At 44.3% G+C, this 25,155-nt stretch overlaps 1 pseudogene; it reads right to left on the minus strand.

The window, feature by feature from the left end:
• Positions 1 to 362: 362 nt before the first annotated feature.
• Positions 363 to 15,776, minus strand: LOC116914362 (annotated as a pseudogene).
• Positions 15,777 to 25,155: the final 9,379 nt, after the last annotated feature.

Consider the following 25,155-nt stretch of genomic DNA (forward strand, 5'->3'; position numbering starts at 1 on the left):
CCATCCTCATTTCCTCATTTCTTCCTTCAGGGCAAACCTAGTTTTAGCCAAATTCTGCACAACTTGCCTAGTCTCTTTTTTTTTCTTTTTTTCTTTTTTGGTTTTGGATATCTTATTTCTTCAATTTTTTATTATCAGGAGTGACTGAAATAAAAAAATATAATTTAGCCCTGCCATTATTGTAATTAGGGAGATGGTTTTAAGAGAAAACTGGTCAGGTGAACGTTAGTGCTTCCCACTTTTCAACTGGTAAACAGCTGTCAGTGATAAAATAGATGAACCCCGAGAATCTGTCCAGAATGTTCAAGAACATGGTATAGTGTACAGCAAGCCTGCTCTCGGGGAGAACACCGAGGACATAACTATGTGTACTTCTCGATCTCATCATACAAGACAAGCACCAAGGCGCCACCCAGGCCTCTGAGAATGTTGGGCCATGCACCCTTGAAAAAAAGCCTGGCTTTCTTCATCTCGAACGATCTTATGTCAGCAGTCAAGTGTGTCAGTTCCTTTGTGTCCAGACTGCATCATCAAATGATGGTGAACCGTGTCAAAAGGACGTCAGGCCAGCAGCAGCAGTGACAGGCTGTGCCATCATCCAGCTGATGAAGATGTGAGTATTCTTGGGATCTGGGAGCATTCCCTTTGCGGTGTCATAGATACCGAAGTAGGCAGCTCGGTAGATGTTAATGCCCTGTACTGACACAGTAAAGCCTTGGTACAGGCCCTTAATCCAATCAGATTTGTAGATCTTAACCAGGCAGTCACCAAGGCCTTTGAATTCCCTTTCAGCTCCAGCTTTGCCCATATCAGCTGCTAGACAAGTACTGGCAGCATCACGAGGGTACACAAAGCACAAGGACGTGGCACTAGCATCACCACCCCATGTCAGGTTCCCTGCAAAGTATCGCTAAAACTGGGTCCTCCTGTCCACCCCACCCAGAAAGATCTGCTTCTCTTTATCTTTGAAGGAAAGGTTGAGAGCCTGAGTAGGGAAGTATCTGATGACATTGGCCAGGTTACCTCACCAGAAGGACAAGACGCCCTGCTCCTTGGGGATACGAATCATGCAGTCTAGAGTGCCCTTGTATTGCTTCTTTGCTGTGATTTGCTAACTGGCATGCTGCACCTGCAGCAGCAGCTCGACCCCATCAATTGGGTGCTACCGCCATCTTGGAGATGACCTCCACCATTCCACCAGCCAAGAAGTCCGTGGTGAAGGACACAGCGGCGAGGATAGGCAAGTACCGGACAGGACTGGGTTGACAACCAGCTTTGACTCCTGGACTCTGTAAATGTAAATGTTCAGGACTGTAGAGATAGCTCAATGGTTAAGAGTCAGAGCTGTTCATCCAGAGAAAGCACAAGGTCCTGGGTTCGGTCCCCAGCTCCGAAAAAAAAAAATCAAAAGTCTTGGGGCTGGAGAGATGGCTCAGTGGTTAAGAGCACTGACTGCCCTTCCAGAGGTCCTGAGTTCAATTCCCAGCAACCACATGGTGGCTCACAACCATCTGTAATGGGATCTGACTCTCTCTTCTGGTGTCTGAAGAGAGTGATGGTGTACTCACATACATAAAATAAATAAACCTTTAAAAAAAAAAGAGAGAGATGTGCCACTGACTTTAATTTATATGAGGAGATAACTCTTTGAGAAACAGTTTTCTGATTTTATCATAAAGGTAGCAATGGCTATTAGCAATTTTTTTTCTCCCTCAAAAAATGAAATACTCAACAATACATGAAATAAATAGCTAGCTTCCTTTACAGAATTCTCTCTGGATTTCTAATTATGAATACTCTCCTGTCTTCCAAAACAGAGAGAGGCCTGGAAGGCTCAAGTCTTGTCTTCACTGAAAAGCTCATTTCGAGTCTACGAGATTTCATCTGCTTGAAGAGCCAGTGTTAAGAGCTTCACCTGTGAAGAACTGAAACTTACGTGTCAGCACAGGACTGGGCATATGAGAGGAAAGCAAAGAAACGCTCTTTAGTTTATGAAACATTGTAACTTTTTCCAAAAGCCTGGAACTAAAAATGCTACCAGGGAGCAAAGGACTGGGGTTGTTCTGGGATTGGCCCTAATGTCTGAACAGGTTCTTGAGTATTCTGCTGTAAGGTGCCATGATTTATTTTGGAATGTTGTCCTAAAGCAGCACAGAGCATTCTTTGACGGTACAGTTTCTGTAGCCTCGTTTTCATAACAAGTGTTCACAGACTACTGAGGTAGTTTGATTACAAATGTTCACAGAACTGAATCCCCTTGCCTTTTATCCCTTATGTGCTTTCTGGGTAGCAAACCATTTTATTTTTTGTTCAAGAGAGAATAGTTGGAATGTGAAGGCCAACGCAAAACATAAAATGTCACATCAAAAAAAAAAATGTGGCATGAAATGCTAAAGTTTAGGATATGAAATCATCTCATTCTAGGCTTTCAGAGAAATATATAAGCAAACACAGTTATGCCAGCCCACAGAAGAAACCACTGAGCCCCGCATGTGCACAGTAGCCAGACGTGTACAGTAGCCAGTGGGGTCTAGAGGTTTCCAGCACCCTGGGCCTGCTGAGTGGGTCTAGGCTCCCAGTTACAGAAACTCTGGGTCAAGTTGAATCTCCTTTAAGACTCAAGATGGAGGATGTAGAGAAGATAAGATCAAGCCTGAGAACTTCACGTGTGTGGAAAAAAGAAAAATCAACTGGAGGTCACCACTCTCAGTGTGGGCGGCAGCGAGAGCCACGCAGGATTGTATCTCATCACTCCTGAGGAGTTTGGCTGGAGGAGTGGTAGCCTAGGAGGGACAATGACCCTGGACACATGGAGCAGAGGGTCACCAACACCCGAGACACAGATGAAAACAAGTCCCAACTCTCTCCATGTTATATTCCAATTTTAACCAGTTTTGCTGGTTAAAGGTGACTGCCAGCCATCTTACAGAATCAGTGGGTCTTAGGCAGATAGTTGGGTTCTTAACCACAGCCTGTTCATCCCATGAAAATCTAGTATCAGCTTTTCAGTCTGAGCGATGCTGATTGCAAGCCTGGTGCCATTTTCCACAGGGCTGTGGAACCGTCAGTGGAATGGTTAGTAGCTGCTAAACTCATGCTTCCTAGACTAACCAGACAGTTAACCAGACTAACCAGAGACAGTTGTGTGTTCAACCAGGGTCAGGGAGAGACTCTGCGTTTCTGACAATCCCCACGTACCGTCAATGCTGAAAGTACACAGACCATGTCTTTAGTACCAAATTGTTAAAATGCTGTCTCTTTGCATCTGTATTATAGGCAAAGTCATTAGATGGGGCAGAAACATACACTGTGCATAAAAATGGAATCTCCACTAAAAGATCATAAGCAACCGTTACGACAGTTGTTGGGTCATTAAAACCAAAAAGAAGACGCGAAATTAGAATGTAGACTGGCCAGAAAGGGCATCAACAGACTGGAGGACAGAAGAGGGACATCAGCAGACGGGAGGACAAGGTAGGAGATGGGAGGTGAAAAATACCAAAACATAGTCTGTATATGTATGAAGATATCATGCCATTATGTATAATCAATATATACTAGCAAAAGAATAAAAGACCAAAAAATCATGATAACAAGACCAAGACCTTCTACTTGTTCAGAATGTTGGAGTGTGTGAAACGTTTCAGAAGCATTATTATTTTTGACACTTGTAAAGAAAAAACCTTCCTATCTCACAAGTCAATGCTTATATAGATGTATACACTCATGTGCATCAAGTATGTCATCATTTAATGGACTATTTTTCTTCTAAGTTTCATTCAAGATGACATAACCCAGCATTCCAGGGAAGTAGCTGCAGGGTGGGGGGTTGGGGGGAACTGTCTGCTCTCTTTTGACTTACAGATGAGGAAAACTGCATCTCTCTGGTCATTCATGTCATTACCTTAAAATCGCAACACAAACTATGAATGGGAATCCAAAGACTCTTACGTAGACCTATGACAACAAAAGAATATGTATTTTCCCAGAGGCAACATCTCCTTAAGAGAAAGTAGGTGGGAGTAAAAGGTGCCAGTATTTGTAGAACCCCCTCCAGGGAAAGTCAAGGTCAGTTTATATTAGTAATTCCCGAACAGACTTTCTAAGGCTTATATATAAAAATACTGTAGGAAAGCAATGAGAACTTGGTGCATAATTGCAAAGCGCAGACATGGGAACTTCAGAGTGAAATGAGAAATAACAAGACTGTATTTTTGTTTTCTTTTGTCCTGTTTTGCAGTAGGAAAGGTCAACAGACACCAGTTCCTTCCTTTAAAATGTCAAGTTCATCTGAACAGTGATTATTCTCAGGACGACTGATAGGTCCCTCTCTTTCGATGACACGGCTACTCATTCTTCAGAATCTGGACATGATGGGATGAGGGGAGAATGAAGGTTGGTGACAGACACAATGATGACGTCCATGCGTATTTGTTTGTTTCTGGGTTTGGTTATTTTCAGACTAGATTTTACTTTTAGCCAAGGCTGTCCTCAAACTCACAGCAATCCTCTTGTGTCAGCCTCCCAAGTACTTAGATTGTCTGTGCAAGTTACCACGCCTAGATGGCCACATACTGTATGAGACTAGAACCTAACTATGTCCCGTGGAGGCTATGGGTACTGTGGGAGACAGACAGTCAGACAGAGAGAGAGAGAGAGAGAGAGAGAGAGAGAGACAGAGAGAGAGAGACAGAGACAGAGACAGAGACAGAGACAGAGACAGAGACAGAGACAGACAGAGAGAGACAGAGAGAGAGAGAGAGAGAGGTGCAAATGGTATATTTTAAAGTTAGGAATAGATCTATCTTTGCAGATCTTCTGGAGGTTTGTTAAACTCCATGCTACTTACCTGATGGTGATGGCACAAACTGAAGCACAGGCTTCTGGGATTTGAGTAATTGTCAAGGATACGTAAGAAGCTCAGTGTCTCCTCGGTTTCTTTGCCCATACGGAAACCCAAGGAGGTGCCTCTCAGTTCTCCTGACTCTGAAGGGTTTAGTAGAGAATTGGACTCTGTTTCATCTAGCACTGCTCAAGCCCTGGGATCCCAACTGTCAGCTCTAGGTACCTAGAGTGGCTAACTCTTCTTGCCCTTTGGTCTTCTGCCACTCTGATCTGCTATCCATCTCGCTCCATATTAGTGACATCTGAAAATTAATGGAGCCAAGATGACATCATCCACCCCTGGAGGAAGTCTGTCCTTATTCAAACTTAAAAATCAAAGACAAAAATCCAAGAATGGCATTGAAGGCCTTCCTGTACCTGAGGGCCACCATAGTTTGTTAGCCTTTCAGCTCCAACTCAACAAATTTACCAATGCAAGCATGAATTCTCGAGGCACAGAGCTTTTCATGGGCAGCAGAGCTGTTAACTAAGCATCGCCTCTCTGTGTTGATGAAGTTAGTTTCTATTATCTCATAGATCCCACATGGCCTCAGATATGAAAGCTGAGGAGGCATCAACAACAGTGAACCAGGAGAAGAGCCCATAGGTTTACCTTCCTGGGGTTTCCCGTGGGCAATGAACATGCCCACCCCTGACAAAGAATAGAAGGGGAAAACAGAGAAAAGTGGTGTCCTTGTGTTCACACATGTGCACGCACACAGGCACACCACACACACACACACACACACACACACACACACACACACATGAACTCATAGTGCACACTTATCTAAAGAGAGCCTCAGACGGCAGTGCTTGTTGAAAACATAAGATTGATATTATTTGGGAACAGTTGAATACAAACATGATGATGATGTGCTGAAATCGATACCAAATTTGACAAATATCTTAGCATAGGAATCGGTTATTTTTTTTTTAATTTGGCCATAAGAGTTTGTTTACTCTTTCTATAAAGTCCTTTACGTGTGTAGAGAAAGGTGACCTGATCCAGATGCAGGTTAGGAACAGTGCCAGCACCACCCCTAAATTCCTATCCACTTAAATTATTATGGCATATCCATAGTCTCTGTGTGTAGGGACCCTCATATGGGATAGTCGGCGAGTAATAGACATTGTTTCCTGAGGCATCCGGTGTCAGTCATAAGGAATGAGCAGCCATAAGGTAAGGTTGAAAGTCTGTGATGTTACTGCCAGGCTTCTCTCTGAAGGATGCGTGGTGTGGCTGCCATTTACTACAAAATGCGGCTGAGCACTTTACATAACCGGCGTCACAAAAATGCCACCTGGTAGCTTGGCGTCAGTGTGCACTGTATCATAAAGGTAACTTTGGGATTAATAATAGGTGCAATTTGCATTTAATGACTGACGTGGGACACTAGCAAATCCAATAATGAAATAATAAAAAGTATCTGGGAGTTAGTTCCTTATTCTATTGGCAGAGGAGTTATTTTCTTATATCTCCTTACATGCTACTTTAGGCCGAGTTCTTCCGTGCTGTCCCCCAAGAGCACTGGATTCATTTGAAACAGAGTGGAGCAGGAAGTATTTAATGCTTAAGGACACTGACGGGGAGATAGCGTTCTTTGAGGGAAGATAGCTAGAAGAAGGTGACATATCTATGAAGGAGCAAAACTATAGGCCAACTACTTCACCAAAGATCGCCACGGAAGGCAACAGGTAAGAGAAGGCACCGTAAGGCTGAAAGATGTTCAAAGTGGCTTCCCTGATAAGGACCCCCAAATTGGATCAGACCATGGACCCAGGCCACTGTGCAAACAATAGGATACAAAACAACAACAACAGCAACAACAACAGCAACAACAACAGCACCCTATAACTCTTTTGGCTAGAATCTTTGTGTGGTGCCAGCAAAGACAGACAGCCTAGAAATCACAGAAAAATGGCTATCAAAGTTCCTTGGGGGTGAGTGGACAGGGACAATGATATCACAAAGAAGCTATCCAAGGTTGTATGTATTCTTTGAGAAAAGAAGTGTCAGATAAATAGCAAAAGCAAAATAAAACAAAACAAAAAAAGCCCTCTGAAACACACGGAAACACAAAACAACCCAAATAATCAAAAGCATCTATAGAAAAAGAAGGGGAGGGCAGAAAAGACAGCCTCAATTTTTCTTATTCAGAACATATGACCAAGTTATAACAATCAAAATTATATATGAAAATATTCATTCAAAGCCCCAAATGTAAGACCTAAAGCTATGAAGCCCTAAAAGAAAACAGATAGAAGAGACCTCCTGCCCTCATAGAAGGGGCCATCACAAGCAGAGACAACTGAAGCAAAAGTAAATAAACAGGATAACATTAAATCAAAACCCTCGCCAGCGAAAGAGCAAGCCAACGCAGTGAGGACACATTAGGAGGGACAGGAGAGAATGTGCCAGTCATATACCAGATAAAACTTAGGGCACATTGTAGGATGATGTCATACAGGTGAACAAAGGTACAAGAAAGAATGAGGCCTGTCATTGGACGAGAAGGAAGGATGGGCAGGAGAAGAGTTTTAGAGAGAGAGAGGAGGAGACTGAAAGGGAAGCAGAAGAAGTTATGAAGAGAACACGGAGGTAGATGTTAAGATTCCTTTCTGCAGGTTTACAGGTTGTTGTGAATATTCTTATGGGATGGATGTGTACAGGATTTTGAATGTCTGGATAGGCAATTATATAATATCAATTAGATCAGAGATTATTGTGTTGTGTGTTCTTTCATGTGGCGATTTAAGTTCAAAAGAGTGTGTGGCAGCTGGGACACTAGGCCACCACGAAATTGGGATGTATATTTCTGGCATGGTGGCAGAACTGGATGGGTAGAGCAATGGCTGCCAGGCTCAGAGAGAAGACATCGGCATTGTCATATGGGATGGAGCAGAGCAGATGAGACACTTTGCTGACTGAGATTAAGACATCTATCAGATATCTTGGAGCACTAGGGTGCCGGATCTAGTGTGGGACAAGATGGATGAAGCAAAGAAGTGCAGGCAGACAGGAGCTGGATGTAGATCTCTCCCGAGAGACACAGCCAGAATACAGCAAATACAGAGGCGAATGCCAGCAGCAAACCACTGAACTGAGAACGGGACCCCCGTTGAAGGAATCAGAGAAAGGACTGGAAGAGCTTGAAGGGGCTCGAGACCCCTTATGAACAACAATGCCAAGCAACCAGAGCTTCCAGGGACTAAGCCACTACCCAAAGACTATATACATGGACTGATCCTGGGCTCCAACTGCATAGGTAGCAATGAATAGCCTAGTAAGAGCACCAGTGGAAGGGGAAGCCCTTGGTCCTGCCAAGACTGAACCCCCAGTGAACGTGACTGTTGGGGGGAGGGGGCAATGGGGGAGGGTGGGAAGGGGAACACCCATAAAGAAGGGGAGGGGAGGGATTAGGGGATGTTTGCCCGAAACCGGAAAGGGAATAACACTCAAATGTAAATAAGAAATACTTATTTTAAAAAAAAAAATTAAATAAAAAAATTGTTTTACTAATTCTCCTCACATTTATATATAAAAATATATAAATATAAAAAAAATTAAAAAGAATAAAAGAAACGTAAATAAGAAATGTCCAATTTAATAAAGATGGAAAAATTGCATGTAAAAAAAAAGACAGACTTTTTTATAATTTTATAGCCACTGCACATGCTAACTTATGAGCATATATCCTGCATATACTGCAGTATGAAACAACATGCCTCACAAAAAGAGCAAAATATAAATAACCCTACTGAAAGCAGGCCAACATTACACATTTTACAGAGAAGATACACACAGCAACAGAAAGGTGACCAGGACACCAATGAGCTAACAACCACTTCTGAAGGTACCCAGAAACAATTTTACAGTTCACCAGGCTGAGCCTACCATTTCAAATCCTAAGTTTATACACAGAAGAAAAAAAATGTCAAAACTTGGACAAATGCACTAGAATTATTTATAATCACCAAAGTTTAGACATAACTTGAATGTGCATTGTAGAATAAGTGGGCCAGTTGTAGGTACGTGGGATGGTCTTTTAATTTGACGGTGCTAGGCAGGCCTAAATGTCCTTCGAAGGGCAGGTGAACAGGAAAGGAGAAGCACACGAACTGGCTACCACTGAGCAATATAAGTGATGAATCCCAGTCATTTATGGATACGTGGGTGAAACCAGACAAGTGAAGTCAAGTGGAGTAGGCCAGACACAGAGACACATACGTGGAATTTCGTGGATCGGAGGATGATTGTCACATGCTTAAGAGAGCAGCAGCAAGGGAGGGACAGGGAAGGATGTTGAGAGGGGTCTAAGTTACAGTAGGAGGCCTAAGAGATTCTGCTGTGTTATTGGCTGTGCTGTTCTGTGCACTTGTGAAAGTGAGGGGTGAGGATACAGAAAAACGTTCCACCGTAAAGAACTGATCAATACGTCTACTCTTGTCTGAGGATTCCAAGACAGGGATGTACTGAAAACCCATGTTTCCTTGGTGATACCTAACAATTATATTTTTCTTTTATCCCTGTGTGATGGTTTGTATATGCTCAGCCCATGATTGGCACTACTAGTAGGTGTGGCCTTGTTGGACTAGGTGTGTCACTCACTGTGGGTGTGAGCTTTAAGATCCTCCTCATCCTAGCTGCCTGGAAGTCAGTCTTCTCCTAGCAGCCTTCAGTTGAAGATGTAGAACTCTCAGCTCTTCCTGCACCAGGCCTGCCTGGATGCTGCCATGTTTCTACCTTGATGATACTGGACTGAACCTCTGAACCTATAAGCCAGTCCAATTAAATGTTGTCCTTTATAAGAGTTGCCTTGGTTGTGGTGTCTGTTCACAGCCGTAAAACCCTAACCAAGACACCCGGATAAAATAAATTTAATTGGAAAATAGCACCAAAAGTGAATTAACTGATACATAATACTTGATAGACTGATACTAAGAATAAATCTCATGTAAGAATTCAACTATCGAACATCACCTGTTGCATAATTTTTGAGAACTATGTAAAGCAAGCAAACTCAAGTAAGTTTCAGTCTTTAAGAAAAGACTCAGAAAGGTGTGGATTATTCACTGATGTCAGTCGTCCATGGATATGCCCTTATGAGTAGGAAGGGGTGGGCTTTACAGACAGGTCAGGCTGGGTGCAAGTCTTACACTTAATGGTGGTTCTGTTTCAGGGAGGCTGTGAGGGGCTGAAATAGAGGTGGGAGAATCTGGGGATGTGAGGGTTATTCCTTCAGTTGTCTGGCTGGTCTCAGCCTGGTCTTTCTGCCACCTGGTGTACTGAGATGTGAGCAAGCTGAGTAGCAAGTTTCCACCATATGGACAGAAGCCCCATCCCCATCACCACTACGTAGCGTTTTCCATCATAGAACTGTGCATCAAAAAAAAAAAAAAAAAAGGATCCTTACTCCCTAAATTTCTTCCTGCCAGATATTCAGTCACAGCCACAGGAAAAGCAACTAATAAAAACACTATGTGGAATGATTAAATCATGCTAATTAACATATCCATCCCATCGGTTTGCCTGTCATTTTTTTATGAAGAGACATCTAAACTTTACTCTTGAAACGTGTAGTGATTAGCTACTCTTGCGTAGGGAAATGAAAGGGAGACAAATCATCCTCTTGGAGGTCACAAACTGTCCAACAGTAGCCTTAGCAGTGAAGGAGTTCAGCCCTCACAGCCTGGCAGCACCCAGTCCACACAGGTCTTGAGTAGAACCAGCACACTCTGAGAAAGTCAATTTCTCTGCCTGACCGCATGAAGCCCTGTATCCGTATTCTCTGGATCTTGATGCTCCTGGTCCTTAGGCCCTTGGACCCAGACAGGAAGCTGCCACACACAGTTCTTTGGATCTGGAGTCTTCACACTATAACACAATCTTCTTTAGTGTGCCTGCTTATCAACAATCTACCGTGTGGCTTCTGGGCCACCACAGTTGCATGAGCTGGTGCCTTGTAACAGATTTATAATACATCCCATCCTACCCCTCCAGTCTATCCTGAGAACTCTGAGGGACACAGAGACTATATATTTGTTTCCTCATCTCAAAATAGATACCCTCAGCTAGTTCTCAGGGCAGACTTAATGACTGCATGGGACAGCGACCACGAGATGGAAACCACAGGACAGAGAAATCCTTAATAATAGTAGTTGCTATGGGCATTAATTTTCAAATTAGCAAGAGGGTCGTTTCCACGGTCTGTAATTTCAGAAACATCCCATATTATGTTTTTTAACTCCTAAAATGAATCAGGTTTACTTTTCAATGATTTCCGTCATGGAGACAGTCCAGGTGTGCTAAGCCTGGCAATGTCATTCAGGCACGGCAGGTGTCCCCTGAGGTTCTCATATTCTCCCTGACCTCTAATTATCATTCCAACGTCACACACACACACACACACACACACACACACACACACACACACACACACACACACACACACACACACACCACACCACACACACACACACATACCACACACACACACACACATACCCCACATACACACACCACACACACACACACACACAGATACCCCACACACACACACACACACACACACACCACACAAACCACCACACACACACACACACCACACGCACACCACACACACACACACACACCACACACACACACACACACACACACACACATATACACACACATATACATATATACCACACACACACACACCACACACACAAACATACACACCACATACTTACCACACACCACACACACACCCCCACCCACACACACACACACCCACCACACACACACACCCCCACACAGACACACCACACATACACACATACACACACACATATACACACACACCACACATACACACATAGACACACACACACACACACACCCCCACACACACAGACACACACACACACACATACACACACACACACACACACACACACACACACACACACACACACACACACACACACACACACACACACACACACACACACACACACACACACACACACACAGACACACACACACACACACACATACACACACACACATACACACACACAGACACACACACAGACAGACACAGACACAGACACACACACACACACACACACACACACACACACACACACACACACACGGTGCCCTGGTTCTTTTTCCCTCGGCCATCTTGAAAGTTTTTCTCTGGTAGGTATAAGGCTCTTCTACCCAACTATGATCAGTTTGTCTCTGCACAGCTGTGTGGTGCACTGATTCAGTTCTATCCCTGCATCTCCAGTCTTTCTCAGTAGAGCACTGGAATTCATGGTCAATGAGATTTTCTGACAGCATGAATCCACTTGTAGTCGTAGTACAGACATTTATATAATTCGACTTCTTCATGCCCAACTGGTTGATAAGGTTTTCAAGCCTCTTAGGGTTCTGGACAAGCCTGAAAATTCATGTCCAGCTGCTCTGACTAAAATAAGGGAGGGAACTATATTCACTCTATTCCAGGATAGCCTCATGCCATGCATCTATGAGTATACAGTCTTACATCCTTATCTTTTCAAAGATTTATTTTTACCTTTATTGTGTGTGTGTGTGTGTCTGTGTGTGTGTGTGTGTGTGTGCGCCCACCCACAGAGGCTAAAAGATGGCATTGGATTCCCTAGAGCGTCAGGCTCATAACTGTTTGACATAAGTAGCCAGGTCCCCCTGAAAGAGCACCAAGCACTCTTACCACCTAGACAGACATCCCTCCAGTCCTTGCTTTAACCTTTGGGCCGTCCTTCCAGTGCTTGCTTTGGCTTTTTCTATTTTTACCTTTACTGCACATGACAATCCACAAGTAGATTCTCCCCCAACACAACTTTTTCTTTGTTCCCAATTGTGTGCTCATTTTAAAAGATGCGTACAGCACTATATATTCTATTAATATAGGGCAGGTGATAAAAAGAGCAGAAAACTAATGGAATGTGAGAGGCTGAAAGGCAAAACTCAAGTCTGGGCTGCAGTTGAGGGTAGATGACTGAGTCTATGCCACGTGTCCCTCTACCTGTTAGAATTTTAGCACAAGCCCCACTTGAAATGCTCAAACTGGAGATGGGAAGAGCTGGCCAGGAGGGAGGCATGGTCTTCCTGGATTAGAAGCAAAGCAGTTATGATTCAAAAGAGACAGACAGACAGACAGACAAATATGAGCTTCACATGATAGATGTGATTCTACTCATAACAAAAGGCCTAGATAGACAGCGCCCTTTTAACACTGGTCCTCGCTGATGCTTTGAGAAAGACATTTGTGTGTCGCAGTGCAGAGGACTGAACTCAGGGGAAACGGCGTCCATATTTGTAATGCTTGCTTCTCTGGAAGATAATGAGCCACCACTCACCTCTCAACACTGAGTAGTCGGTAATTACTTATGAGAGTGAAAGGCAGCAGGTACAGAAATAAATAACACCGAATCATATTTTCTACGTGCTATGCTGTGCCCTTGATTATATCAAAATAATGGGATTTAAGGCACTGGATGGTAAAGTGAGTTTTCCTTAAAAGTCTCTCACCTACAACGGTTATGATTCTTAACCTGTCTTTCACTGAAAGAAAGATCACATCGGTTCTTCTTCTGCTGCATAGATATTTATCACCAATCGCATCCACTTGGCTTTCTGTTCTCCTCACTGGATTCGGGGCAGTATAATAATAAGAGAATTTGGGAAGCGAATTCTAAATTCATTGGCAATTTCAACTTTGAGTGATCACTGCTTTGTGCTTGCTTGGGAAACATGATTGCTGGATTTAGAGATGGCTGGAGACAAACGGCTGTACCCTGACGAACCATTCTTCTGAGGAAATTGAACTGTTCTTTTTCCAACGGGGTAATGATACTTAATCCACCGGGATGTAAAAACTCTATAAAAAGGCCCCTTTACAGAGCTGCTGGCCAGCCAGTTAGGGAAAGTAAGCAGTGTTCTTAATGGAAGATAAATGGTTGCCCTATAGGGTTGTATCTGTCGCTGTAATCTCGGAAAGCATCGAGTATAAAACTAGAGTTAAAAAGACTGTCAAGGCAGCTACACAGGTCTGCAAACTAATTCCTGGGGCTTAGCACCCAAGTCCTGTGCATGCGAAGTGTTTGAAATACCTGGAAGAAAGCTTTTCTCTTCTCGTTAATCCAGGCAGACTCAGTGAACCCAACGTGAGATAATCCAAAACAATTGAGGTTCGGCAGAGGTTGGGAAAATATTGTAGTAGACACAAAGCTTTGATGGAGAGCGTCTTTGATCCAAAGATTATAAAACACACAGTTTCTAATCTGACAAATTTTGAGCTGCAAAGCACAATATCTAAACATTCTTCTTTTGTCATAACAGTTTAATCCCTTAAGAATGTGATTTAAACCACTGGGGAGCAAAGGTTGACATGAGATTTCTATGAACGAGAAAAAGTGCCTCGGACACCTTGGTAGAAGTATTTGGGGATCATTAAATGGTAGAACAAAACGCGTTCTCTGCTGGCTTGGCAGGTCACCCTCAGTTCAGGCACGTCAGATGCCCATTTCTTTTCAGTGCAACTGGATAAAAGATAAAACGTGTCTCCCTCTCTTTCTCTTCCTTTCTCTGTGTCGCCCCCCCCCCGTCTTCCTCCTCCCTCGCCCTCTTTCTCCTTTTACCTTTGTCATTATCCTTTTCTTTCTTTACTTGAAGATCAAATCCCCATGGTAACGCAAAACCTGATGCCTACAGGCTTCCCGACAGATATGATTATATTCTCAATGAGAGTAGCACCAGGTTGTAATCATGCACGTAAGGGTTGGGGGCTGGGAGGGGATGCGTGTGAGGCACAATAACCAACGGTGCTCAGATTTAAAGCGGGAATGGAAGTTAATCCACATATCTTACACAGAGCCAAATGAAGCCAAACAGGTGACGCGTAACCTCAGGGCTTCCTCGTCCCCAGGAGGAAGGAAGTGTGGAGCCAGGTAGCAGGTGAAAGGAGAGGCCGGTGGGCCCTCTGGACCGTAACTTTCTCAACTGTCCTGGACAGAGCAGCGGCCCAGCTCTGCTCAATGGGTAGCTGGTCTGTGGCTGAGCAGGAAGCGTCTGTGCACATCTGCTCTGACTGCATGTGGCCGATTTGGATCTGCATAGAATGGATCGTGGGTAGTGAACTCGTAGGCAGCAAGGACACTGTAGAACAGACATTGGCTGTGCTTGCACCTGCAGTCTGCTTTTGCTGGGAGGAGGGGGTGAGGAGAAAAGGCCTCAGGAAAGGGCTTTAGAACTTCGCTCAGGGAAATTCAGTACTTTCCCTTCCCTCAGACTCCAGATGGTTTGAAAACCTAGAAAGTGCGCATACTGTGTCTCCCAGACACGCAGTTAGGAAGACTCTTGCGACAGCATCTGCTCCAAGCAGCCAGATTTATGTATGGTAATGTCTATATGCTTCAGGAAACAGATATTCTTTCCCTAAATATTTTATAAGCAAATTAACCCATAAACAGAGCTTGCCAAATGACTGGTTCAGCGTCTTTCCGGAATAGGTTCCAGAGAACACAGTTAAATGGAACTGAGTCTTGGGGCCCTGGTTCCTCAGGCTCGCACCGTCGCTCTGATTACGAACCACCTTGAAATCTCGTGAACATGTCAGAGTCTCTGAAGGCCCAAGCCTTTCACTGGGTTGCTCTTAGTAGGAAATCTAAACCGAGTCCTGAACTGACCGTGCGATCTGCCACGAGTAGAGACATACTGCTTTGCCCACTGTGAGGACAGGCACAGAACCATTTTCCAAAGGAGCCTCCTGTGACATCCCAACCAAGTTCTGAAAATCCTGCAGCTTGGACACAGAGCCCCATATAGTGGTGACCTGATTCACCCTGGCCAGCAGTGACCTCCCACCTCGGGCCATCATTCATCCAGGGTCCCCCATATGTCCTGGACTGCAGCTGCCCCCCAACATAGTCTCTGTTTCTCACAGCCCTTTCTGCACTGCAAGCAAGCTTTGCTTCTTATGCACAGAGACAGTGTTTGCCCCGGGCTGCGCCTCCCCAGTGTCCAGGATCTGCCATCAGGATCAAGTTTTGATGAGACTGACAAGAGCTAGTCCACCTTCTACAGATGTTGTCATGAGGGTGGGGACACAGTCATCCTGCCGCAGCATGGTACAACATTTTGCTTATATATGAATAGCAGGAATGGGATCTCTGGGAGTTTTACCACAGTGCCTGGCGTACGTTCTCTTCAAAACTGGATAAACTACCGTTAAATGTCGTCTTTGCCCTGCTGGTTTGGCTTGCTACATTTGAGTAAGGGGCAAAAAGGATAATTTTAACAAGTAAATAAATCTGTTCCCATTCATGGAAGTAACAACTCCATACGCCACGCTTTAAGGGCATGGCGGAAGACCACCAGAAACGTTTATAAGAACTCTGGAGGACACCAGGGAGTTCCAGAGGACACCCAAAGGGCAAATGTGTCTATATATAAAAATGGGAGGAACTATGACCCTGGAACACCAGGCGTGAGCTTATTTTCCTTACCTGGAAAACCGGGAACAAATCATCTAAAAATCAATTTGCGAGCTCCGAGGAGAACATACAGGACCTGGTAATAACTCAGGGACTGTGCTGAGGAGAAGGGCTGTCAGGGCTTTATAATTCCTCCCTGCAATTGTGATAGCCTGGTAAATTAGAGGGCAGAAACGCCATCATACTTCTTCACCAATAAAGTTTATTGTCCCTTGTAACATTCTCGTGTAATCTGAATCAATCTGCCTAGGACTGGAGGTCATAATAAAGTCGCGGGACACAGGCATGGCGGCAGTGTTTCACAGAAACACCAATCAATCTGTACTTACATTTAGATTTCTGTAGCCTACTGCAGTAGGATTTTGTTAGGAGTCTACTTGAGACAGAGGGCTGGTTTCAGACACCCAATTCTACCTAGCACATAGACTTTTCGCGTGTTAATTAAACGAACAGTGACCTGAGAGGTAAAATTATTCCTTTAACAACAATAATAGACTTCGAAATAGTACTGAAATTACAAATGGAACGGAGTTTGGCAGCCTAGGGGACTATGGAACAGGAAGCCCACAGAAAGGAAACTGAGAGAACTCCCAGAGTGCACTTTGAAGAGCAGATTTAAGTTCAAACAAGAATATGCATGATGCATGGTATGCACTCATTGATAAGTGGATATTAGCCCAAATGCTCGAATTACCCTAAATGCACAGAACACATGAAACTCAAGAAGGATGACCAAAATGTGGATGCGTCACTCCTTCTTTAAAAGGGGAACAAGAATACCCTTGGGAGGGGATAGGGAGGCAAAGTTTAGAACAGAGGCAGAAGGAACACCCATTCAGAGCCTGCCCCACATGTGACTCATACATATACAGCCACCAAACTAGATAAGTGGATAAAGCAAAGAAGTGTAGGCCGACAGGAACCGGATGAAGATCTCTCCTGAGAGACACAGCCAGAATACAGCAAATACATAGGCGAATGCTAGCAGCAATCCACTGAACTGAGAACGGGACCCCCGTTGAAGGAATCAGAGAACGGACTGGAAGAGCTTGAAGGGGCTTGAGACCCCATATGAACAACAGTGCCAAGCAACCAGAGCTTCCAGGGACTAAGCCACTACCCAAAGACTATACATGGACTGACCCTGGGCTCTGACCTCATAGGTAGCAATGAATAGCCTAGTAAGAGCACCAGTGGAAGGGGAAGCCCTGGGTCCTGCCAAGACTGAACCCCCAGCGAACGGGATTGTTGGGGGGAGGGGAACATCCACCGATGGGGAGGGGAACATCCATAGGAAGGGGAGGGGTTAAGGGGATGTTGGCCCAGAAACCCGGGAAGGGGAATAACAATTGAAATGTAAATAAGAAATACCCAATTTAATAAAGATGGAGAGAAAAAAAGAAAAATCAATATGACTAACAAAAAAGCAAAAAAAAAAAAAAAAAAGAATGTGTGTGATGGATATACAGCCAAGCAATCCTTCTAGGAGAGGACGGGTGTGGGGAAGGCCTCGTGTTTATACTACCAGATTCATCATCTGATGTTAAAAATAATCAGCTAATGAAAGAGGCTTCTAGCTACATTGTACCAGGCTGAGGTCTCTGGTAGCAGGCATCAGAAACTCAGCCTCTGACTGTGAGCTGGGTTTGAGCCAGGGCTCAGGCACTGGGGCAGGGAGGATGTTGACCTCTTTACTCAGTTTGTGATGCCTCTGCATTCGCCTTGGCCCAGTACACCAGGGCAGAACTGTCACCTTCTCTCCTAATCAGGACTTGTGACTGAGTCACCACTTAGATATCTTTAGAGCCTGTGACAGAGTGAAGTTAGGTCTGGTGAATCCAGTAATTTAAGAAAAGAAAAGACACTCGTGGGGCTGGAGAGATGGCTCAGTGGTTAAGAGCACTGACTGCTCTTCCAAAGGAACCTGAGTTCAATTCTCAGCAACCACATGGTGGCTTGTAACCGTCTGTAACAGGATCAGATGTCCTCTTCTGTTGTGTCTCAAGACGGCGACAGCGTACTCATGCGTAAAATAAATAAGTTAATTTTTAAAAAGGGACACTTGTGCTTTCCGTTCCTTCTCTTTTTGATTCTCTCTTCCTGGTATGTCGTTTCAGTTGCATGGTTTGGGTGCAGCTTTGGAATTTAATACCCTACCTTTTCACCACAGATATTCGGAGGAAGTAAAAACCTGAGAGGATATTCAGTCAGCGGGGAAAACCGCATTCTGTCGTATAAATGGGGTGGCAGGTTTATTTAAGATCACTTCCAGAAAATGAAAAGAAAAAAAAAAGCCATTGCAGTGTTTGGGAAAACATTAAGAGGATCCAGTGTTATGAACATGACTCAAGTGTTAGAAATAAAGCCAACCAATGAAAAATAAATGTATAAGTATGAAATTGTCTCTTCCGGCACCTCGATGGTCCGTGGTTCTTTTTTTTCTTCTTCTAATTCTTCAGGGTTTGTTTTAGAATGGACCCCCCTCTTCCAGAACATTTACAACACACATATCCATTTTATTGTCGATGGCCATAAAAGCCCGTCTCAATATCTCTTGTTAATAGGTTATGTATTGAGAGTATTAAGCCGCCCTGGCCACAGCACTGTTTACCTCTGAGATGACTAAAGAGCAGTTGCCAGGAGCTGCCCCTGATCAAAAGCCTGAAATCCACCCAGACTGTCTCTGCGTCTCCCCTTATCTGATTCCTATCAGGTCCTCCCAGACCACAGATGGAGTGGACCACAGAGGAGCCTCACCTGTCACTCAGGGCAGAAGTGACAGAGTCTTCTTTGAAGTACTAAGAGGGCACTTTTCATCAAAAGCCACAGCTTCAGCACATCACTTCTCAAAAATAAAAAAAATAAAAAAAATAAAAACACATAATGGGAGGTTTCCCACATGCTGATAGTAGGTACAACTACAATAGACAGACAGACAGACATACACACACACAAATACACACAGAGACACACATACACACACACACACACACAGACACACACACACACACACACACACACACACAGACACACACACACACACACACACACACACACACACACACACACACACACACACACACACACACACACACACACAGACACACACACACACACACACACACAGACAGACACACACACACACACACACACACACACACACACAGACACACACACAGACACACACACAGACACACACACACACACACACACACACAGACACACACACACACACACACACACACACACAGACACACACACACACACACACACACACAGACACACACACACACACACACAGACACACACACAGACACACACACACACACACACACACACACACACAGACACACACACAGACACACACACACACACACACAGACACACACAGACACACACACACACACACACACACACACAGACACAGACACAGACACACACACACACACACATACACACACACACAGACACACCCACACACACGCACACACACACACACACACACACACACACACATACAATACACACACACACACACACACACACACACACACACACACAAGAGACTACACTGGACACAAGCTGTCCTCTGACCTCCACACACACACACAGACACACACACATACATACACACACAGACACACACACACACACACACACACACACATACACACAATCTACACACACATACACACATACACACACACAGACACATGCACAAATACATACGCAATTCATTCGCACACAGACACACACAGACACACACACACATACACACACACACACACACACACACACACACACACACACACTACCATTTTTTGCAGCACTCTTTAGAATCCTCAGCTGATGGGCAGAAGGCACACAGGAGCAGCTCTGATCTTCGTGTGCAGATTCTCCTGGCTTTGCAGACTGAATGGCAGATGCCCAAGTGCGCCAAGTGAACACTTGTCAGAAAGGTTTAATGTATTGTGTCTTATAGCCCTGTTCAGGATTCTCACTGGGTATACCCGGAGAGCAGCCGTGTATAATCAGGACAGTCTTCCGCTTAGGGTGGCTGGACCTCATTATAGTTAACTCCTGCCAAAAGCACTTCAGAGGGCTATTCCATTCCTTCTCAAAGGCCTGTCCCCAGCCTGCAGCCTGCATTTAAGCACCCCTTTGTGGATGGCTCTGACACCTTTTAGCCTCTTTCCAGCCCACCCAAATGGTCCAAGTGTGCTGAGCCCTCTAGCCTTTCTGGTGATGCCTTCCCCCTGCCCCAGAACCATCTTAACTCCATCGCACCCCTCCTCCCAAGATTAGCAGTATCATGTCTTGTCTACAAAACCTCCAGAATGCCTGTCTGTATCAACCTCCCACCACCGCCCCAGTGACATGCTTACACTATGATGTGGGGTCTTTATTATCCACTTCTACAACTTCACATCAGGTGCAGCCCCTCCATAGGCCTGGGAAACCCCCTTTGTTCTGGTACTTACCACATGCTGGTAGGGACATGTGCCTTAGACTATAGCTTCCTCGTAGTCTGGGCTTGGATGCAGCAAACTGAGCCAGCTGTGTGGTGAATCTCTACATGGGAATTCCATCAGGAGTCTAGGGACAAACTTACTTCCCCACATCCCGAGACAAAGCCTCGCTGTGTGTAGATCCCTCGTGCTACCTTCTAGGCGGCCACTTCCTAGTCTTCAGCCTTCTTTGTGACAATGACATCATCTCTGAATGCTCCGTGCCCATGCCTTGGGGACAGTATCCTCCCTTCTTCCTGGCCACACCTGGAAATTCTGTGCTCATAGTCATCTTTAGAATTTCCCTCCAAAGCCTCAGCACTGAGACACCGACTGATGAGCTAAGCACTTCTCTGGAGTGTTTTCTCTGTCTCTACCGCTCCTGTGCTGTGTCTGTTTCTGTAAGTGTCTGAGCGCTACTCCCTCATCCCATCTACAGTGTCGTCTACAAAACCCGACCCCTTGGTCCTTCTCATCATAAGGTGACAGCATTAAATCGTGTCATACATTCTTCCAGTGGCACCTCCAAGTCTGCCCCTCCCCACCCACCCCTCACTACGGTAACCAAAGCTGGGATGCCCTCACTAAGATTCCTTCTCTCCATCGTATTTAGACCTTCAACTTACAAAACTTTAGCTTTTGCCCTCTCAGATTTCTCCCCAGCGTGCATTCTCTTTTTACCTTCTTGACCTGACCCTGCCACAGATTAATCTGTATCTTAGTGTGTTTCCTTTGGTTATAAGGACGCAGAAGATGCAGAAATCTGGGTGATGTGTAGAGAATAGAGGCTTATTACACTGAGCCGAGAGGCAGGAAGTTCAAGGTTCGGTCCTATCGGAAGTCTGACCCCTGGTGAAGGCTTCCTGACAGGTAGTCATGGCTGAAGTGTGGCTCTGAGTGTAGGACTTCTGCGGCCAAGTTCACCCTTTCCATCTCAGACTAGACTCACGAGAACCAGCCAGGGTGCAATGAAAACTACACTAATCCCTTCTGCCTGTGACACTGATGACCTTCCAGTGTCATCAGTGACCTTCCAGTGTCATCAGTGACCTTCCAGAGTCATCAATGACCTTCCAGTGTCATCAATGACTTTCCAGTGTCATCAGTGACCTTCCAGTGTCATCAATGACTCTGCCTCTCTACACTGTACCTGACACCAGGCCTCCAGCACTTTCATGGTAAAACCATAGCAATGTCTGCACAGGACAACTTGAGGAAGGTCTTACATTCATCTAGATAACTCTCTAAGATAGCCCAGCCCTCATTTTTCTACTGAATCTTGAAGCGAGGTCAGAGACTCAAAGTCTGCAGTCTTCGGAAAAGCAAAATAAAATATTTAAACAACATTCTGTCAGACATCCACCAAACACTATCTAAGTGAGATCCCAAGTTGAATGGGATGCACTCCTCGACCCCAATAGCTTTTCAGTTCCCTTCACTGGGTCTCCAGCCCCTGGGCAATATGGTGAGAAGATTAAACCAGACAAATCCTTTCAACAATTCTGTTTATCTTTCTCTATTTCACCTCTCATTGCAATAAAGATTTCCTAATTTAAAGTGAAATTTTATTAAGGAACCCCCAAATATAAAAAATAGATAAAACTGATTTTTAAAAAAAACCCTCTGGCAGTATGCCTTTTAATTTCTTGGAGAAAAAAATATTTAATTTACATAGCCCCCAAAACACCTGTGCAGAGCCCAGGGCTGTGCAAAGCTCATTTTGAAAACTGCTATTCCATACCTTTGAGCAGCAAGCTACACAAAGTAAAGAAGAAACATTTTAGAAAGTATATTTAGCTCCATTTGTACACACAAACATTTTGTGTGCAGGTATATGTATATGAATATAGGCACACACCTGTGTATATATATATATATAATATGTACATAAATGAACATAAATGCATAAGCTTGAATAGAGTATTTCAGAAAAGTAAACATGAATATTAACATTGACTTCCTCCCAAAGCAAGAACAGGGTAGGTAAAGGAACTGTATTCAAACAGCCCATTTTCTTTTATCATTAGTGTTAACTTTTATCATGTTAAACAAAAAGATAAAACTACCAAGCTTGGAAATTTTCCTGGGGTTCCTTTCATCTCTCAGCATCTGTGATTGATTCTGTTTTCTTTTAACTCATGGATAAATCCTTCTTCTATTTCAAGTAACAATGGGTATCGAAAATTCCTCATGAGAAAAGTGATTCTCTGTAATCAATTTGTATTGGACCATACTCTACCCCAAACAAAGCCTCACGTGGTATATGGGGGGGGGGCAATTTCAATGGTGGCATATTCAGTAAGAGACACCACACACTTGACGTAAATGTCTCTATATGGCAGTGGTACTTGTCTTCAACCTGGGCCAAAACACATAAGTCCTGCTTAGAACAAAAAAATATTTAATTTGGCCTCTATATCATATAGTTAGTTGGTTTCCATATTATTTTTCTTCTTCCTCTTTGATTGCCCCCCCCACCTCCCCCCTTCCTCTCCATCCTCCCCCTCCATTCTCCCCCTTCTCCATCCCCCTTCCTCTCCATTCTCCCCTCCTCCCCTGCTCTCCTCTTCTTCCCTTTCTACTCCCCACCTTCTTCTCACGCTTTCTCTTGGTGTTCTCCCTTCCAGCATAGATGTGAATGCTTTAGTGAGTTCCTACTGTGTGTCAAGCACTTCAATCTGTGTGACTCGATACAAGAGCAAAGTGAAGATTAACTCTTATTTTATCAAAATTCAAGAATAACTTCTCTCCAAATATTTAGGCAGGAGAGACAGACAGACTAACAAGTCCAAAAGTGGACGTGTGCCGGGTTCTGTTCCAGGCTGAGAGCGTGACTGCCAGCATGACCCTCTTCCTCTGGAGCCATGAGGAAAACGCTTATGCAGTGTGCAACTCTGAGTGGTGCTGGGGTCTTGGCTTTCCCTCACATGCAGGAAAGAGTGTTGGAGTCCAGCCTCACTTTTTACTCTGCTACCTGAATGGCTTATTTTTTTTTTTAAATATTTATTTATTAAGTATACAGAGCACAGCTTTCTGCCTGCATATAGGCCTGTAGGCCAGAAGAGGGCACTAGATCTCATTATAGATGGCTGTGAGCCATCGTGTGGTTGCTGGGAATTGAACTCAGGCCTCTTGGAGAAGCAGACTCTTAACCTTTGAGCGATCTCTCCAGCCCCTGAAAGGCTTATTTTTAATAAGTCTCCTCCTTCCCTCTCCTAATAGCTGGATGGGCTTGGTGAGCTTCAACTTAAACTACTTCCCGATGCTGCCTCACACAGTGTTTACCTACACGGAAGCCAAGGTCTACCTGGGTGTGAATAGAAGCAATGGAGAAGACAGACGTGAAGTTAACTAAAAAAAAGAATGGAGCTTCAGGGGCAGATGAGAGCCAAGATGCAGAAAAATATAGACCAAGGACAACTGAAGAGAGGTGATATGTTTTCCTCAAACAACAACAGCAAATGGTGTCCTACTCTTCTTTGTAGAACTCTTCTGTTTACTGTAGAAGTTTAAAAATTACACTTCTAAACCCCAGAATATACACGTCCTGATTTCCAGAAACTAAATATTACCATCAACGGCAGACCAGGCAAAGGTAGCCTGGATGAGTGGTAAAGTTGATGGTTTTCAGACAGGGAGAGAGTCCTAGATTATCTGTACAGGATCCAAACACAGATGTGTGATGGGAAGGGCAGAGAGGGACTCCTGATGCACACCTCTGAAAGGTGCAACGAAGCCAAAAAGAGAACCCAAGCTGCTCCCACCAGCCACGCACGGCCAGCAGGACCTAAAGTGGCAAGGGCATGTCCCAGAGACATATGGCTTTACGTAGAGATAGTGACAGAGACTTGGATCTCCACCCACAAAAGAACAAATTAATTTTTAGGCCACCAACATGTGTGACTTGTTACAACACCCACAGGAAGTCAAGACAGTCAAGAATCATTTCGATATAAAGTTGGTGTTCAAGTGGCAAATAACATATAAAATGTATTTCTCTTTCATCTAAAGAACACCTCCAAAATCCCTTTAACTTAGAAACAGAGAGAAAAGGGGATAATACAACCAATGAAGCTCATTCACAATGGTAACACATCGCAACTGCAACAATGACACCAATTGGCATTTTGAGCAGATTTCTTAAGGTCATGGTCTAACCATTTAGTTACACTCACCTGAGTGAAAATTTCCTCTAGTTGATCTACTCTCTGTGTTTGTGTGTCTGTGTCTGTCTGTCTCTATGTGCCACACA

This window comes from Rattus rattus, chromosome 13, assembly GCF_011064425.1.
Source record: "Rattus rattus isolate New Zealand chromosome 13, Rrattus_CSIRO_v1, whole genome shotgun sequence".
In the NCBI taxonomy this organism is placed as follows: domain Eukaryota; kingdom Metazoa; phylum Chordata; class Mammalia; order Rodentia; family Muridae; genus Rattus; species Rattus rattus.